The sequence below is a fragment of the Phyllostomus hastatus genome, unplaced genomic scaffold (genome assembly GCF_019186645.2).
Source record: "Phyllostomus hastatus isolate PE091 unplaced genomic scaffold, TTU_PhHast_1.1 phas_contig_57, whole genome shotgun sequence".
NCBI lineage: Eukaryota > Metazoa > Chordata > Mammalia > Chiroptera > Phyllostomidae > Phyllostomus > Phyllostomus hastatus.
This window is the reverse complement of record NW_025333912.1, coordinates 2,727,007-2,746,770: the sequence shown is the minus strand read 5'-3', so window position 1 is coordinate 2,746,770 and position 19,764 is coordinate 2,727,007. Positions and strand designations below refer to the sequence as shown.

The window sequence follows — 19,764 nt, the reverse complement described above, 5'->3', positions numbered from 1 at the left end:
TCAGGTGTTCTGCTTGTTGCAGGCCTTTCAGAATGTGGATCGCTTGAACAGATTCTCGACCATCTTTGAAGCATTTGTGCCACACTTGTATGTGTGCCGCACTCATTGCATCATCCTTGAAGGCCTTCTGAATCACCCGAATAATTTCCGCAGAGCTTGTTCAAGCTTAACACAAAATTTGATGCAGACTCATTGCTCTACTCCCTCAGTCATTTGGAATGCCATGGCCACACAGTACACATGCTCACTCAATGGTGTCTACTGTCCACATTGACTAGTACAGTGAAGTTGTCATTGTTCACACATGCTCATTCCAGTCCACTCTCCTTGGCTATCAGGTTACATCGGTGTTGTGCAAACCATTCTTGTTATATTAACAATGGCTGGATTTTTTTCTGGACAGACCACACACACACACACACACACACACACACATTTCCTTAGCAATTCCCTTTCTCTTCAATCTCAAAGTCTGATTCAAAGAAAGCTCTTTTTTGGTGGTGATACCAGTAAGATTAATTACAACATTATTTTTTGTGTGGAAGAAAAATGTTGGCTATGCGGTTAGAATAAGGCTATTACAGGTTTCTCAGATAGGATAGCTAAGATAAAAAATAATTATACGGCGCTGTTCGTTGCTCATTTGACTCTTCAATTTGCTTCTCCTACATGGAGGACTGCTTCTGCAGCCTCTACTTTGCAGGTGAATTCCAATGCCCTCTATGCACTGAGGCTTTCTATTGGCTGGCAAACCACAGAGGGATTGGAAAATAAGCTCCAGCTATGGACACTAGATGAAGGATTTTAATGTAAACAGAACATGAATCCAGTGTGCCTTAAAGAATTAGGAATTTAAGTGACTGGATAGTCAAATTGGGTTCTATTGATAAGGACAACTGCTAGGGAAAGGATGGGACAAGAGAGGATGATCACAGTAGTCCTCGCTGAGTGTCCAAAGCCCCGAACTGGCACTAGCCCCTCCAGCATATTCGAAAGCACACCTTGCACCGACATAGCGTTGCATGCTCTCGACGTTTCCTGAGCCTCTGCCCTATGACAATGAAACAAACGGTGCTGTGCCCCTATCCTTATGGGATTCTGTTGTCTGCTAGGTACTATATCGAGACAGATCAACTCAGTTTGAATCTTAACTGTTTAATTTAGGCGGTTAGGATCTTTGCCTCCAGGAAACATATTGTCACTCCTTCTCAACTGACAGGCCCAAAGTTCAGCCGCTTGAAAGCCCAGCCCTCAGAGTCGCAGACCCCTGGGTTAACCTGAGAAGCCTGCAGTGCTGGGAGTGAGTGACAGGTGTCTGGGGCCACAGACCTCCTACTTCCCTCACATCATGCTTGGTCACCGTGTGTGGCAGGGTGTCACTCCTGGACGTGACTGATGCCCATATCCTAACAGAGCTCAGTCACAAGAGTTTTACATCCACAAGAAAGGTATTGAAACTTCTTACTTCTTAGGAAAGAACTTGGTTTCTAATTCCTATTATCACTTAAGAATGTTCTTCAAATCAATCAATTACTGAGGCCTAACTATTTAAATCTACAATACATTTTCCAGGTATATAAAAAAATAAATATAAAATTAAGATAACCAGAAATATGTCCTGATACTGATGGAATATTTCCGTAGCTTAGGTATTATTTGAAATATTTTTCCTCTAAATTTACTTTAGTTTTCACTAATAACATTACAAACATATATAGCTGGCATTTAAATTATATATATCCTAGAGAAAAAGAAAGATCAAGAAATTGTAGACTGAAATTTTATTTATGAAATAACCAATTAATCTTACTTCTTTCTATATATATTTCATAGTCAAACCTTATTACAAAAAATATGACTCCAAAAGAAAAGAATTTCACCATTTATCATTAATATATCAATCTATATACTTCTCCAGTGGAAAGTTAATAAACCACAAATATGGCTACCACCAATCAATTCATCCACAGTTATGCAAACTGAATTACTCATTATGCAAAAATATTACTTAATATGCATTAATGCCAGTCAGAAAATTTATTAGTGTATGACAAAGACAAATATTCTTTATGAAAAATAAGACTAAATAGTACAAATTCTGGCAAATATGTTTCTTTCAGCATTTCTAATTAATGCAGTACAGTGAAGTTTAATAATATATGACCATGTGATTAACAGTTTAATATATATATTTACATTTCTCATGTAATCATTTAAATTTAAAAGCTAGAACAATGTATTAAAATGCCAAATTGCGTTCTGACTTCCCTATTACTGCTTTTCCTCATGCTTTGTTGTGTAAGTAGTAATAAAGTTTCACTTTCGTTTCCCCAAAACCTATTCCTGCTTTTGGATTCACTTTCTTGTTCTCAGGTATTACGTCATTTTTCTTGACTTGGATTATGAAACCAGAAGAAATACATAAGCAAACTAAAAAAAAATGATTTAAAATAATAACTGGCACATTTATGGAGGAGCACTTGTAACGTGCCAGGCACTCTGCTAAGTGCTTGACACACTTTTTCGTTTAACCATCATAAATGTGCGGGTTAACCCACATGAAACGGACATCACAACTCCCCCCATTTCCGTGCGCGTGGAAGCCAAGGCACAGAGAGTCAACCACTAACCCAGGGAAGGGACCCTCGGTCAGGGGCAGGGCCAGGACTCCCCCGCAGGCAGCCTGATCCCGGAGCCCCAGGGTAGCGCCTCAGAAACGTCATAAACAAGGCATGGGCCTCGCTGCAGCAAGAACGCCGCAAGGAGAATCCAGCTGACCCCAGGCACCCTGCCTTCTCAGGCCGGGCGGCCATGTGACGTGCAGGCCGTGTACATGTACACAGGGCACGTAAACAGCAGAGCAAACCACTGACCTCATACGAGATCAGTAAGGAACAAAGCGGCTATAAAGAAATGACTGTTTTCTTATGGCTTCCTCCCTCAGGTGAGAATGCAAAACACTGCATTTAGCGGGCCCTCGGCCAACAAATTGTTTCCTCGGTTCTGCAGTGCTGCCCTGGGGCTCCATGACAGTCCAGGGTCTAATGTTTAACCGTTTCTCCTTCCTCAATGGAAGTAATTACCTCGTCTATGTATCTGACTTTGGCACAGCCCAGACAGCGCCGTGACCCACGGGGTCCTGAGGCGTTTTCCTCAGGGCTGCCTCAGAGGGGAGGCATCAAGAAGTCGACCCTGGGCTGTGACAGGAGGAGCAGCAAAAGGCCTCTCAGTCACGACAGGGCCCAGCAGTGTCCCAGAGGGCCGATTCCCAACCTAGAATACACAGCTGAATAGACATCCCCGTTTCCACACGTCTCACATCACGCTAGGATCTCTGGAAGAAGGCACAGTATCACAGATTATCTTATTTTGTTCTCGACAGCCATCAATTGGCCCTGCACAGAGAGCAGCGCTCCGAGAGAGTGGGAGGCAGGAGGTGAGTGTTGGTGGAGCTGAGGCTGCGCCTCTGTCCGTGAGGGGCGCCGTGAATCCTGCCGGGAATTTGAGTAGAGGTCCTAGATTGTCACAGTCTAGCATGAAGGCCTCCTCGGGTCACCAGCGGTAGAACAAAAGGTTGGAGTCGTAGGGGCAGAAAAATAATTTTACTTCTACCCTTCCGAGTTCTTAGTTGAGACCCCTGTAACAAAAGACAGATTCACAAGAAAAAAAAACAACCCCAAACAACTTTATGGACACGTATACCTTATGTATACCTGGAAGATATTCCACAAAAACAAGGAACTCCTGAGATGGCTCAGAAGTCAGGATTAAATACTATATCAATAGGGAAAGAAGGTGGAGGGTCAGTCCCTTAGGGGAGAATACATGATTTTTTTGAAACATGAATGTGTCCTTAGAGGTACAGGTGGGAGGTATGAGGTTCGTAAAAAAGTGTGTCTGGCTGTGGCATCAACTTCTATCTCCTTTCCTGTGACAAGAGTCAGTTCTCCTTGTTTGGTGAAACTCCGGGGAGAGGATTTATGACAATTAAGTTCCTCTCGGAGAATCTGTCTTTAGGAGGATCAGGGGAGTTCAGGGAAAGCTCCTCTCTGCGTTGTTTGTTTCTCAAATGCCTTCTGCTCACAAGAATCCATATGTTAAAGTGGCATATTTTGGGCAGCACATCCTGACCTCTTGCACTCCTGCTGCAGAGTGGCGTGTTCTCTGCCCTTCAGAGCACGTGACCCCTGTGGTCCTCTTCAGCTCCCAGGTGTTACAAGTCTGTAAGGGCCCTGGTAGTGACGCTTAGCAACTAGGGTAGCAGAGGAAAGCTGAAGAGTCAACTTGAAAAAAAATAAAAGGAGTGGGCATTGTCTCCAATGTACTAGGCTATTTCCCTGTGTGGATGAAGAAGGGGCCACACACTAAACCTGACAGGCTCAGGGGAGGTTTGCACGGTGGGCCTTATAAACTCAGAGGCAGGAAGTAACCACGTAGGATGGTCTGAACACACAAATTCCTAACTAAGAGCGAGACAGCTGGGTAGTCACGTCCTAGGCCTGTAGCTTCCTTGACAAAGGTCAGTTTTTATGTTAAATGAGCCTGTCTATTGTCTTTCTGCATCTAAGATAACATCACCTCTGGAATGGCAAAGTAATCTCCTTTTCCAGACCCCTCAGGGCACACCCACTACACCGGGAGCAGGGGACCTCAGCTGAGTGCTGTAATGTTAATTGTTAACTATCCTGTACCCACCAATGTAAAAGAAGTGTGTGCCTCCCCATTTGACTCTTTTGTCCAACCTCAGAGGCTTCCCTGTTTTGCTTTCCCCCACCTCCCTAATCTACCACCTGTGGACTCACTCCACCCTCCTCCGGCTCCTCCTTTGATTCCAATACGCAGAGTGAGCTGTAAAACAGCCATTCTCTGGAGCATTACCTCAGTCCCTTGAGATTTTGCCTCCTGGCAATTGTAAGTCAGTTTGGCTCAGATAAACTCATGCCAAGTCTCTCAGGTCTGTGGGTTTCTTACGTCGACATCTGTAAAATCACCTTTAAACTCGTCATGGACTAAATGTTCAGTCGCCTAGCACAATCATGGCCAGCTAAAAATAGAAAGTGTTTTCTATAAAATAGGGACTTTGTTTGAATGTAACATTATGTAGGTTTTCTGTTGTTTAACTTTTCCATTGCCTCACCCCTCTCCTGTTTTGTACTCTCTTCCCTTTCCCTCAATTCCTTTGCCATTATTTCTTATCTGGTCTTGCAATTACTGAGGTCTCTTATATTCCAAGCACTTTAGCTCTTTCTTCTGTGCTTTAACTCCCACAGTTTAATAAAAGTTTCTGGGCATGCCTTGTTCCTCAGAGGGAAGTTGCTTCAATTATTAAGAACGAGGACACATAAACAATGAAACGCAGAGTGATGACTGAAATATGATTTTCATATAGAGATGTTTACCTAGGCTTTTTTGTTTAGTTTGAAGGGGAAAAAAGCCTCAAGGTTGCTTATGTATTCAAAGACACTTCAATGTTCTAAACCCTCTGTTAGAACAACCTCACTGGAAAGCATTTTAAGGGCAAATGTCAGACAAAAATTTCACATTTAAAAGCCCTGGCTCTGCCTCTTTAGAAAAGCAGGGTTAGCCTTTGGTTTAGAAATGTCATTGCTACTAAGTCCTTTGTCGTGGGAAGAAAGAAAAATTGAATGTTTTATTTAAACAGGTCATTAACAGTCAATACTTATTTGAAAAGGCCTGCTTCCAGAGGCAGATAAAAGCTCCCAATCACTAAGAATATCACTTGAGCACATCTAGGGCAAGATGTGCTGATGTGAGTTTCAGACCTTCGTGAGAGCAAGTCTTCACTCAACGCGCCCAAGTGCGTGTGTCGGAGGCACAGCCACCGGAACCACACGCCCTTGTGCATGCCGCACACACAGCGAGGCGAGAGCAGCACAAAGCACACTGGATAGCAGGCCCGCTTTGAATTTTCCATTTTAGCGCTGGCAAGTGCGTATGAATGAAGATTAACCATTTTTGCATAAAGTGCCAAACCACCTCCCCATGGCAGCAGAATGCAAATGGGAGCAAAAGAGCAAAGGAGGGCTAAAATAAATGCAGTGGATCTCAGGCGCCGCAAGCAGCGGGGGAGGGCGCATGCAGGCTCTATTAGCATTCATCTACGGCATGGTTTTTCTATTTAATTTGAAATTATTTCATTTCATAGGTCTCTGACGTGTTGAGAATATAAATAAATGTCTTTTTTTTTTCAAGTGACCCAACACTGGCTCCTGGGAAGCCCTGCCTCTGATGGCTGGGCTTTCGAGCAAGCATGTGTTTCCATAGAGATGTGGGTGGCCCGGGCCTGTGCAAGTTCCCTCTTGTATCAGCAATTTAATTATGGTCAGTTCTTTCGAGATGCTGTGATGTCAACTCACATCTTTAAAACATGCCCATCCTCAGAGATGTCTCGGGAAAGGAAAAGGGGAAGTGGCCAATGATGTGAGATTCAGGAGAATAAATCCCACCCTCTCCAAGCACACCATAATGGGCTCTCTCCCAGCAGATCCCATCGACTGCTGAGGAAATCCCAAATCCCCAAGGGGTTCAGACAAAAGACCAAGCACAGTTCTCCTTCACATCCTGTAGCAGCAAGCACCTCACCACAAACTCTCCAAATGTTGAAAAAGAAATATGCTTTCCCCTTTCTTCTTTCCTTCCCCTCAGCTCTCCAACTAACTATGGGCAATTCCTACGGAAAGGGCTGTGTTTTTTCCTATTATCTGACAACATTTACTGAACATTACAATGCACCAGGCTCTATGGGGAATTCTGGCAATGGTCACAAAGTAACACTTTTTGAACTGTGCACCCAGCACTGCTCTAAGCACTTTCCATGTACTATCTCATTTAATTCTCCTAATAACCCCATGGAATATGTTATCCCAGAGAGCTAAGTACTTACTGAAGTCACACAGCTAGAAAGATGCTGAGCTGAGAACTGGACTGGACCTCCTGGCTTCCGGAGCTCTTGCCCCCAAAGGAGTGTATACCATTGGACGGAGACAGATGTGTACATAAACACACAAAAAAGACTCAGGAAATTAGAGTTGGAATTGACCCAGCTCAGGGCTCGGGGCGCAGCAACACTGGGGCTGTGATCTCCCCAGCTCATAGGTCTCACCATCGCAGAGACCAGGTACAACCAAGGGTTAGTGGCAGTTTCACAGGTAGTGGGTCGGGGAGGTGGGCAGAGGCTGCATGATTTTAAAAACGTTTTCTAGCATCTTTTAAGGGAAAACACTGCATATTCATCTCCAAAGAAAACACGCACTGTGGTTCTGCAATAAATCTAGACAGGCAAAGAGAAATCCTGAGAAAATCTGGCGAACAAGAGCTATGCATTCAGAGCCAACTCTGGGCGCTCATTTGTCATGGGATAAACGCGTGGTGGAGGGAGCCATCATCTTTGCAGGGCGCATTCTGGCTTCAAAACCCTCTGTTCCAACAAACTCACAACATTCCTAGTTCATTAAGCCGGAACTCTCTTAGTAAACATTTAATGATGTTCTCAAAGTAGCAGAGAAAGGCAGGTTCTTCCTACTTCCTTGAAATGTCACTGGCACAGGCTGAATACAAACAGTATATGATGTACTAATTCACACGATGAAAGAAATACTAGGGAATGAGGCAGAGCCTTGGCATCCAGAAGCAGAGAACTCCCTGGCAGCCAGCCCCTTGCCCCGTGCCTCCCCCCACCTTCCGTATGCCTCTTCCCCCACCCATCACTGTGCCTCCCAAGGTTTTCCAACAAAATCATCCTCAACTCACTTTTGAAGGTTTCCTGGTGTTCCAAATTAGGAATCCCAGCGCACAGCCTGACGACTGGCTTTCTCAGTAGGCAACCGAGCCCTGTCCCCCAGCTGGCCCCATTTACAAACTTGCTTTTACTGTGATCAACAGGTCATCTCAAAAGTGACGCAGACAGAGCCAGAAACCTGGGTAGGTGGCAGGATGCTGGGTGTGGCAGAGAAACCAGCTGGTGGCCTCAGGCACCTGAGGCTCAGAGAGACTCACCTTCGGGGAAACTGCTTGCTCCCTTTTGGTAAAACTGCCCAGTGCGCTTGCCTCCCAGCCCGTTAGTGAATGACCAGTTCTTCACTCTTCTTATCTTGGGAAAGCCACAGCGTTAAGACTGAATTGGCAACCTTTACACTGCTCCGGAGGCTGAGACAGTGCAGGCCGGGGCTGGAGTCACCGTTCCAAAGGTCAGTTTCTGAATACGGTCTTGGCTAAGGGCTTCTAATCTTCCAGTGACACCAGTACGGGCATACCAATCAATTAGCAAACATTCTGAGCACTGCGCCCTGAGGCTCCTCCCCCTTTTAAAACTAGTTCCTGGTCCTGGACCTAGCTGGAAGTATCTGCTGGCCAATGTTGCACTTAATGAATAATGTACTACCATGTCCGGGGGGCTACAGACGTTTTGTTAGGGGTCATACTCTCACCCAAAGGAATGACGTTCTCACCGTGAATGTTCAGTCTCTACTAGCAAACAGCTAGTGTGAGGAGCATGGGGGAGGGGTAACTGTTGGGGGTCAGAATGGAGAAGTCTTTCTTAACTGTTGGACGTGCTTTACCTTCAGGCCAGTTAGTCCAATACTTGCCACTTGTATTCTGGTTTGATGTTTTAAAAACTAACATGTCATTGAACATATTCTTAGGTGGTATTTCTCTGTAGGGTTAGGCCTCTCTTGGTCCCCATCTCGCTAACCACCCACAGGCAAAGTCAGCCAGGAAGTCCCTGTAGCATCTGTTTTAATGAAGGCACCTCTGTCAACAACTGTAGTATCTTGGGCCCTTAAATGATGGCAAAGAGGAGCCACTGCCTATTTTCTGCTATTTAGATTCGTCCTTATCTTATATGATAGAGAAAAATAAGTAATTACAGTTTACCAAATTTGAATCCCAAACTTGGCCTCTGACCAGTTTTGGGATTTCAGCAAGTTACTCAACCCCTCCATGCCTTCATTGCCCCATCAGCAACATTAGAATCATAATAGTTAACTATCTTGTAGGGTGGTAATGAGGATAAAATGAGTTCACATTTGTAAAGTGATGAAAACAGTGCTTGACACACTGCAAGTGCTACGAATAAATAAATAAATAAATATATATATATATACTCCTTAGATTCCTCCTTAGCCTACGCAGTTGCTTTGCCCATCCTGCTCATTTTGCACATGAGAAACAGAGCCTTGAGGGGTTGTGGTCATGTGTCCAGGCAGTGATGGAGGTGGCCCTTGAAACACAACCTCGTGACCACAGACTGCCCTCAGAGGGCTACCCTCTTCCCTCCTCACAGCCCAGGCCTGACTGTGGCACTGCTAGGAGGGATATAAACTCTTAGGGCTCCGTGCCCACAGGCTCATTTGTTTTCCATGCTCTTACAGCTGAGGCACAAGCAACAGTAAATGCAAAACTCTAATAACTCTTCCCTGTAGAAGGGCTCTGAAACCCCTGCCAGGTCACGTGTTCCTGCCTTGTGGCTACCAGATGCCATCAGTGCCCTCCCTCCCTAGCAACCAAATTCATAGCTAAGGTATTTGTCTTGTGAGGACAGTAGGCAATTACAGCATAGAAAGAGCACAGTTCAAATAAAATTTTAGAGCTACTAAGAGAACAACGTAAAAATTACTAAATCTCTTTTCACACATTCTGATTTCAGGTAATTGTATCAAGATGGGTAAAAGAGAGACTTAATACGATTTTAATGTTTTTGAGTTTATTCTAATACAGTCACAGATAATAAAAACTCATCTTGACCATTTTATGACATGTTCAAAATTCTAGAGGTCATATTTATTATTCTAGTGAATTTCATTTCAATTTATAACTATAATAAAAAACAGGAATTTGTCACCTGAAATATGATGTTTTGGGAAAATTAATAAATACTTCAAAAAGGCTTCAAACATACAAGATATTAATAGATTTATTAAATTACAAAAATAATTCCTTTCTTTTAAATAGCCTATCTCTGATGAATTCCACTTCTCCTTTCACTTTTCCAAAGTACCTAGTAGAATGCCTTTGACAATTAACTGTTCAATAAAGACCTGTGGGAAAAGAGGAGTAAGTGTCCTCTCACTCCTTCAGTTTTCAACACCTAGGACTGGGTTATCATTTTAAATACTACCATTAAAACCAGCACTGTCAAATGCTGTTCTAGCCGCATGTCATTACACGCCCTTCGATCCACACCCCACCCTCCTCCTGCACATCGCCAGCCCTGCAAGGTTTCAGTCATTCTCAGAGTCCAGGTCTGATCACGAGCCCCCAAGCCCTCCTCCTCTCCCTGCGTTGGACCCTACGTAGCCCACATCTTTAAGCAGGTAACTTCCCCAACATCTTCTACTTCTTTTATTTCTTCTTAATGCAGAGCCTTGTACTGGGGATAATCCGATCACCAGACTAGCCTATGCTCTGTTCAAACAGAAAGGCTAAAATTTTACTTTGTTATACATTATGAGAAAACGAAAAATAATTGGTTTCCAACCCAACAGTAAACACGTTTAACCAGTAAGCTTAACTTGTGTACCCCTGTAACTCCACCGATAGATATGGATCTTATTTGCTGTTGATAACACACGCATGCTGTGGGTTCTTTGTCAGCCTTCGCAAGGCCTGGCCACGTACTCCTTTAGTTTCCAGCCTAAAAGGCCCAGGAGCAGACACCTCGGCCTCTCTACCCTGAGCTCCGACCTGCCATAGGGCTCAGCTCACACTGGGGAAGGTTTGGCAAGTATCCAGTGCTCATGATGGCCTGTAAACTTTAGCAACATGTAGTTCAATCTCTTCCAACTCATTTTTCTAAAGATTGAATAAATCAAAGCTATTTTTGTACAGTAGTTCAAATATTGTATGGGCCTCTCGAATAAATATAATACCACATGTTATTTCCCTTTGGAAGGCTTTCTGTTAGTCATCCAATCTACCTTAAAGCAATTTGGAGGGATAAATGTATTAGGTTTTGGTCACTTGTTTGATGTAAGAGATCCATCTCTCGCAGCCTCGATTCCATTCATACCCATTTCTGGCAGACTGACAGCGGCAGGCCAGCAGCGTTGCCTGGTTTGTTTACTAATGCTGAGCACTTCCTCGTCCAGCTGCAGAATGTGTCTTAGCGTGAGTGTGCTCCCCACAGGCTGGATTCTGCGTGCGGAAGGGCGTCGTGTGTGTGTCCCTATGGGAAATAAGACTGAATGCCTAGTCTTTTTCCACAATTTATTTTAAAATAATCTTTTAAAAAAATTCCGTTAGAGTTGACATACAATATTATGTTAGTTTCAGGTGTACAACAGAGTGATTAGACATTTACATAACTTAAGAAGTGACCCTCCTGGTAAGTCTAGCACCTCACATCATGTGTAGTGATTACAGTATCGCTGACTACATCCCCTGGGCTGTACTTTACATCCTCATCATTGTTTTTTTAACTGGCAATTCGTACTTCTTAATCCCTCCCTTTGTTTCACCCAGCCATCCAACAGCTCTCCCATCTGGCAAACATCAAAATGTTCTCTGTTTCCATGAGCTTGTTTCCATTTTCTTTGTCCATTCTTTTTTTTTTTTGGTATCCACATATAAGTGAAATCATATGGTATTTGTCTTTCTCTGTCTGGCTTATTTCACTTAGCATAATACCCTCTAGGTCCATCCACGTTGTCCCAAATGGTAAGATTTCATTCTTTTTCATGACCGAGTAACATTCCATTGTATATATGCCTATTCTTGATGGTGTAGATTGTGGGCATGGGGTGTGTCAGAGCCAAGAGAAATAAGAATGCCAGTGACAGAATCTTATACAAATCATTATGAAATGACTACAACCATGTTTACAAAAGGAGTTTCTAGAGAGAGGAGGTGACTGTGGTTTAGGTGGGTTTAATCACACTGGGGCTCTGAGAGGCAGTGCTCTTTTCCACTGCTTGGAGGCAGTGCTGGCAACGATGGGAATGGCATCTCAGGTAAGAGGAAGGGCAAAACCGAAACCTCTCTGGCAGGAACAAACAAGTCATGTCTGAGGCTGGAAAGCAAACCTACTTGCACTGTGCACAAGTCAGTCAGTAAATATTATTGGGAGTCCACTATGCATCTTGGCTACATGCAGTGGGTTAGCTAATTTTAATGCAGTATAATTTTAGGATTGACGGGAGATAAGATTAGTGGGCAGTAAGCAATTAGATGACATCAAAAGATAGTATGTAAAAAAGTGTTATGTGGTGTTGTTTCAATTATATGCTTGTCCTGTTTGTAATGAAGCAGAGAGATAATACCTTTGTTTCATTTTCCTCTTAGCAAATGGGAGAGCTCTTCTCACCCTCTTCCCACCCCAATTCTTCGTCTTACCGCACTGTCATTGTTGCTTACAAAGTTCTGAAACTGGACCTTATTTTCTCTGTTATTCTTGAAATGCTATATTTTTTAACCATTTCAACTTGATACAACTTGATTCTGTGTCCTTTAAGTTTTGCAAAAACTCATTACAATCTAATACTAAACACTTCAAAACAAAACTACGCAGCTGAGTTTCACTTAACTCGAGGAAAGCAACTCATACGTTACATTAAAGATGTCATTTGGTTTTATTTTTACCCGATGTTACATCTGGGACATTTGCAACTACAAAACTCAGTCTTGAAATAGATATGACCAGAAACTGAAAAGACATTCTTGTTGTTTTACTAAATGCTTAAAAAAATGAGGAAGTATTAGTGAGGGGAAATGTCTTTGAAAAAATAATCTACTTTAAAAAAGTCTATTTCTGGATGACTGTCAGCCAGATTTGGTTTCATTTCTCATTTCAAGCTTTCGAATAATATGACTACACAAAATGAGATCATTCTAGATATCTCATGAAAAATATAGGGTAAGAACTAAGGAAAGACTACAAAGACTACAAAACAGTCACAATTTTAGTTTAGCTTTTTAAAAATACGGAAGCTATGCTACATGATGGGGGAAATTTAGCGACAACAAAGTATTCTCCTTCAAACCTCTGAATAATCAGCCTCTTGCTTTATAAAAACTCTCATGTCGGATTACACTGCCATCACTTTAGCTAGAGCTATCATATATTGAGCATATTCATTCATTCATTCATTCACTCATTCATTCATTTCATTCAGTGTTAATTTAACAAAGTGTACAGAGCATCTCCATTGTCCTAGGTTTTGGGGATACAAGAGTAAACATGACAAAATCCCCCTCAGGCACCATGCTGGGTGATTTTATCTCTGTCTGTTTCACTGAGTCCTCACGATGCTCACTGCGAGTCAGACATTCCTTTCTCGGTTTTATAGATGGTCCCAGAGCCAGTCAACAGCAAGGCGGGGCTCAGACCTCTGGACTGACTCTCAGGCTTGTGCTTATTCCATTAGTCAGCTACCATTGTTCTGGTTCAATGCAAAGAAAGGGAATCGTGTAAAAATTATTTAGTGGGTTCATTCCCATTGAGAAATCTTAGCATTCACAAGAATTAGAATCAGAAATGTAAAGATGGCTTGGCAAAGAGCCATAAGGAACAGGAAAATTATCAATGGGAAGAATAGTGTTATGTCAGTGTTGTAAATTTTCTTCTCCACTTCTCAGTGAGGACAGTCACCGGGGAATACACTTCCGCAGACCATTTTCCATATTCTTGCTCATCCTTTCTTTCATCTGCTATCTCATGGTCCCTTCCCTTTCTTCCTGTTACATCTGGTGTCTTTAAAAGGTGGAAGCTGTCTTAGGAGGTAGTGAGTCTCCTACCACAGAATTTGTTCAAGCAGAGGCTGGATGGCCACTTAATGGGATGCTGGAGAGGGCATTCACTTACAGTTCATGAAGATGGGAGACTTCTGAATCCCTCAACTCCAGGATTCCAAAAGGGAAGACAATGGAGTCTATAGTTTTTCTTCAGTATTTAAGTTTCCCATGAAGCATCTGGAGTGCTCTCGTTCTGTCTTAGTCATGGTTGTTTGAGAGTTTGAAATGGAAACTGAAACCAAGTGTGGTCGAGCTGGTACTTGGCATACTCCCAGAAGTATTTGCTTTGGGCTTTTTGTGACGTGGAATCTGAGATTGTTATGGAAGAGCCTGCTGGCAGGCAGGGCCAGGATGGCCTCCTACTAGATAGCTTTGTTGTGGCTTATCACTTGAGGCAAAAATCTAATGAAACTTGCCAGGAAGACACAAACAAACATCTTTTAACTGAGATTTTTGTTGACTTGGTTCATAACTCAATCTAATGCCCATGGAAAGCACCTCCAGGTCTCACCTCACCCCCAGTCCTGCAGGCTGGTGCACCTTCAACACAGCTCAACATCCATCCCTCATGACTTGTTTCACAGGGAGAGTCTAGTACTTTTTCACTCTTTGGGAGTTATGAAAGGACTCAGAGATCTCCCATCTTCCTGACCTATAAGTGAATCTCCTTTGCAACATCACTAAGTGGCCATGGTTCAAACAAATACCATGGTGGAGACTCAATGCCTCCTCATATGGCTTCTTCTCACAAGAGTAAATTCTTCAATAAAGCAGAGTCAACTGCCTGCCTGTAACTTCCCATGCAATGTTCCTAGTTCTGCCTCAGACACTCCATAAACCTACCACTCATGCAAAACAGATTTGTCCTAAGCATGCTTTCTCTATTCTAGCACAGAATCATTCACCAAAAAACATATGTTAGAATGGGAGAGGACTCATAGATACACAAATTATTTTGTGGATAAGATATTTCATATTGTCAGACCTTTAGAACTTTATTTTTGAGAGTTCATTCATTGCTCATGTGACAGTATTGAGTCTTCTCATCCTATATATGTCTACATGTGTGTATATATATGCATTATAAGACTTTATTTTTTAATGCAGTCTAAGAATGCATTTTGTTGATGAAATCACACTATACATTGGTCATAATGAACCCATATTAAATAAAACCCTCAAACTTCCTCATCTGATTTATTGGTAAGTCCCACTTCCCCAATCTTCACTGTTATAGTTGATTTTTTGGAACTTAAATACATGAGTTTATATCTGGTTCAAGTTAATTTGGCCAATTTTCCAGGCCATTAGAATTCTCTTAATATCAAATCTATAACTTTTCACTTTAGCTGTACATTTCACTTTGGTCATTTACAAATTGACATAATTTATGCCATTAAGGGAACAATCTGGGCTTGAAAATCAGCTCTGCCACTTAAAAACTATGTGACCTTGAAGAAATTACTTAAACTCTCTGTGCTGTCGTTTACTCATTTATAACATGGAGATAAAAGTGTCAACTGCATAGAATTGCCATAAGAATTAAATACATATGGAGTAATGGAAAAGTGTTGGACACATAAGAATTCAATAGGTCTATTATTTCTACTATTTTCATCAACTTCATAATCATTTGGGTCATTGATAAGGACATATCTGGGGTAAAACACAAGTAGATGTCCACAGACCACCCCCTCTGATCTCATGGACCCATTCTTTAGTGCTCCGTTTGGGTTTGGTTAGGCAAACCTAGCTGTGAATCCACTTAACTCTTCTGTTATTCAGTTCCTATTTCTCCACTAAATCCGCAATGAAATCCTGAGATACTGTGAAAGCTGCTGTGAGGACATTCATACACATCGTCTCTACCACATTTTCTTCATCTTGTATTCCAGTTACTCTAGTGAACAGGAAAATCACTTAGTCCTGCTTGACTTCTTGGTGCCTCATGATCATCACTTTTCCCCCCTAAGTGTCCTCAAAGTTTCAGAATACATTCCAAAATGTTACTGGGATTTTATATTTTTTCTTTTTTGTCAAGCTCCAGGTTTGGGGGGATTTCTCCATTAGCTGAAATCCCCAGAGGGCTGGCTGAAGTGGGACAGTTTCAGGTGTGAGGTTCTCAGGCCTGCAGAGACCACCTGGGCCTGGAGACCCCGACCCATGATGGAGGGCTCAGGGTCTGGTGTTCTGCCTCCGTGGGCCTCCAATCCCTCCCAGTCACATGGCCTTCCACCCTTCCCACATGGGCAACCACGATGCTGGATTACAAGGCAAGAATAAGAAGATATGAATAGCCCTTGGTTTTTATCACCAGGGGTCCTATCCCTTTCTTGTTTTTTATTTTCTACAAAAGTAAAATAAAATTCTACAGTAAAAATCATGATAAAAATAGTTTCAGTCTCAACAAAAATTATAATTATGTCATTATCAAAAAATGGGACCAATACACTTGACTTCACAAGCTTTCCAGTTTTCTATGTCTGGCATATTCACTCAAGTAGAATTTCATTTTCTGTAGGACTGTTCTTTGCCAGCTTTTAAGTCTCTTTTTGTTATTTTTAGCATTTTTTACATACTTCAGCTCACTCTGGACTCTAGGCTTTCTGACATGTAATGGAAGTATCTCTTTCTTTGGTATCTGTCCTTGGTTATGTACCTCCCCTTGCATTCTTCTTTAAACGATCTTTTATGTTTGCAGTTAATCTGAACATGCCCTTTGTAGCCACAGCCTTCTGTCTTCCTCATTTTTTAGAACTTTCAAACCTCTAACTCTAATCATTCAAAATGCTGGGGGCTGCTGGACTTGGTACGTGTGTGTGTGTGATTTATTGCGTATATCAGCTATGTGCTGAGTACTGTCCTATTTGCTAGGATAAAAAGATAAACATGATCAATGCAGCTCTGACTTCTATAAGCTTAAAGTTTTGCTATAAATAGAGATGAGTACAAAGGCAATTATGATCCTTGCAGGCAATAGGATGTAAGATTTGAGAGGGGAGGCTTGAGGAGGGCTCGTAGAAAGGACCCTAAACTGAACTAAAGGGTTGGGTTTCTCATTTCTTTAGACATCTTCTTTTAGAGTCTCATACTGTACAATCACATCTACTCCTCTGAATAAAGACTATAACACATGTCTGGCTATATCCATCATCTGCTCCTTGATTATCCCAAAAGCTAAAAAGACATGGCCTCACAACCTTCCAAGTGCTTGGCACATAGCAGACATTAAAAAATATTTATTGAATAAATGGGTAAATGTTCCTTCCACTTCTGTTTCACTAACCAATCTCTTTTTGGTTAAAATTAGATCCAAAATAACAGTTCCTTTCATTTCCTTGACCTTCTTAAGAGATGAAAATGTCAGTGAGGTGGACTGGTATCTGAGGCCCTCTTTTCATTTAAACACAAATAAAAAACTTCTAGCAGATGCCCGAATAGCGTGAGTCTCTCATCACTCCTACTAATTACCTTCATATCACTGTGGTATGCTGTATCAGAAGTAAATCTCATCAACGCTGGGTATGGCGGGAGGTCTAAGTTCGTTTATTCACTCCAAACTATTTATTGAGTGCCTACTGTGTGCAAGGGATTCTTCTGGGCACTGTATCTTTTTCTTCCTCCTTCTAACCTCACCGAGTGTGTGTCTTCTCTTGGGTTTTGGATACCCACGCGTCTGCCTCTCCTGGAATGACCAGATTCCTGTTCCAGGGGAACAACTCGTTGTCCTTCTGTTTCTTTTCTGTCAAAAATTCTGCCTTTTTTAAAACTGTAGATTAGTTAAAATAGGGTTTCTCAATCTTTTGGCACTAAAACTTTTCTTACTTTCCTATGTTTTTTTAAAGATTTTATTTTATTTATTTTTAGAGAGGGAAGGGAGGGAGAAAGAGAGAGGGAAACATCAATGTGCGGTTGCTGGGGGTCATGGCCTGCAACCCAGGCATGTTCCCTGACTGGGAATCGAACTTGCGACACTTTGGTTCACAGCCTGCGCTCAATCCACTGAGCTATGCCAGCCAGGGCTATTTTCCTATGTTTTTTGAAATATCAAATTAAATATAGTACTTTTTAAAATCAGAGCTATGAGACAAAGTACTACATTGTTTATAAACTATATCCTTTACAACCCACCATTAAGAATCATTGATTTTAATGATGGAAATAATTAACATTTTTAAAGAATATAGCCAAGTTTATAATATTATTCAGTTGATTTCCAGCATGAACAGTTGATCAACTGAGTGGGATCTGAACTTTAATTTATATACCCATATAACCCATATGTAGAATAACAACTGGAATTCACTTTTAATACTAAGACATGTAAATATAAGCATTCCTTTCTTAATTTCTTTAGTCTACTTTTTGCAAAATAATTTAAGTAATCTATAATCAAATGCAAAAGCTGTCCCCAAATAAGACACAATTTATTTTCCTTATGAAATAAAGACATACTCTTATTTTCTTGAAAAGTATAGATTTTTATCAAGGTTTTTGTGCAAAGAATTTGAGTCATCAAATCACTTTTATTGGCTGTGATTGGAGCTCAGAGTAACTTGTTAGTAGAAAAACAACAAATCCATTTGTCTTTGCTGTTTTCCTGATGTGCTGCTAACAGACCATGCTCTGTCCACACAAGGTCATGGCCACCTGACCTGGGAGAGGGCTTTGCTGAGTCAGTAGGTCAGAGATCATCATGGATTGCTAAATAAGCAATAACACATGAAAGTGATGAGGAGGAAAAAAATACCCCTAATGCTAATTAGCCTGTAAACTAGGCCAAATACGGTTTTGTCCAAAAATGAAATAAATTTGGCATTGGCAAGCAAACTTTCAATGAAGAAGTGAGAATAAAAATCATTCATAGTGAATTTACTTAGAATACTGATGTTTTAGCCCATCAGGTACATCATTTCAACAATATTGATCAAGACTTTGCAGTAAAGTTAAAAAATAATGCTTGAGAAACTTCCAGTCTATCTTTAAATTTTGAATTAGTCATAATTACCAGGAAATGGAGAGCAAATTTTAGGAAAAATCAATAACACCTATAGAATCTTTTAGTAAATTACTACTTCAGATTATTACATATGTTAATGAAATAGCTAAACATATTTGATTTACTAGCAAGAAGTCCCTGAGACACGGTAAAGCTTATGATTCCTATGATAACAAGCCTTAGAAAGGTACAAGGATGCAACCTCCAAAATGCAGAAGCTCAAATACACTCTTGCAGTTTGCCACGGACTCCTTCCTCGCCCCCGCAGTTAGCCCGGCAGACACGACGTGGGGCCACGGCAGTGGTTTACATTTGACATTCACACTGTCCATGGGCAATCAGCAGATTCTGTGATTTTTTTTTTTGTTTGCTACTGCTGTTCTGATCTAGTAGTTTATTTAATTACCTTCACTTAATTCTTAGTATAACAAAGGATTTCATTAACTTGCTTAAGGTAAAAAAGAAACATAAGAACAAAACAGTGGACATAAACAGAAGTTACTATTTTCTCAGGCTTAAAAGGCTCCTTTTGGAGTGCCACCCTGTAAATAAGAGTGTCCTGCAGAATGAAAACCATTGGGTCAAGGGCAGAAACAACACAAAAGCAGGTGTGAATCTGGTGACCATTAATGTACAAAAGTGAATGATGAAATAACCAATCCATGTTTGAGAAATAAAGTCCAGGGCAGCGCTCCCAGCTTATAATGTACAAGACATGGTTCTGGATCCATGGTTTCTGAATGGCTAGTGTGTTGCATTAGGATCCAGTATGTTCATGTTGGAAACATGAGTGCATCATCTCAGTGAAATTTTTCTTTTTAGAAATGTGGAAACTAAGGTCCTGAACATATAAGGAACTTGTCAAAAGTCACACAACTAGAAGGTGGAAGGGCTAGGGCTTGAATATAGATCTTTCCTTCTCTATTCAAGAAAATAAGTTTTTTGAGCATTTCTTATATACACAGATTTGTGCCAAATACTCAGTAGAACTGTGAATGAAGTCTGGATGCTGGCGT

The 19,764-nt window shown here is 41.5% G+C and overlaps 1 protein-coding gene across 6 annotated transcripts in view; it reads right to left on the bottom strand.

Annotated features, from left to right (window-relative positions):
• The window catches only part of SPATS2L (spermatogenesis associated serine rich 2 like), a 164,406-nt gene that overhangs the window by 88,722 nt on the left and 55,920 nt on the right, over nucleotides 1-19,764 (bottom strand). The window contains exon 1 of one of the 6 annotated variants that reach the window (XM_045847645.1): nucleotides 13,820-13,956. The exons of 3 other annotated variants lie outside the window; for them this stretch is intronic. The gene's annotated coding sequence lies outside the window, so the exon portion shown is untranslated. Of the gene's footprint in view, nucleotides 1-7,770; nucleotides 7,901-8,016; nucleotides 8,219-13,819; nucleotides 13,957-19,764 lie in introns of those variants that run through there. 2 more of the 6 variants (XM_045847643.1, XM_045847644.1) reach the window with 2 other exon arrangements.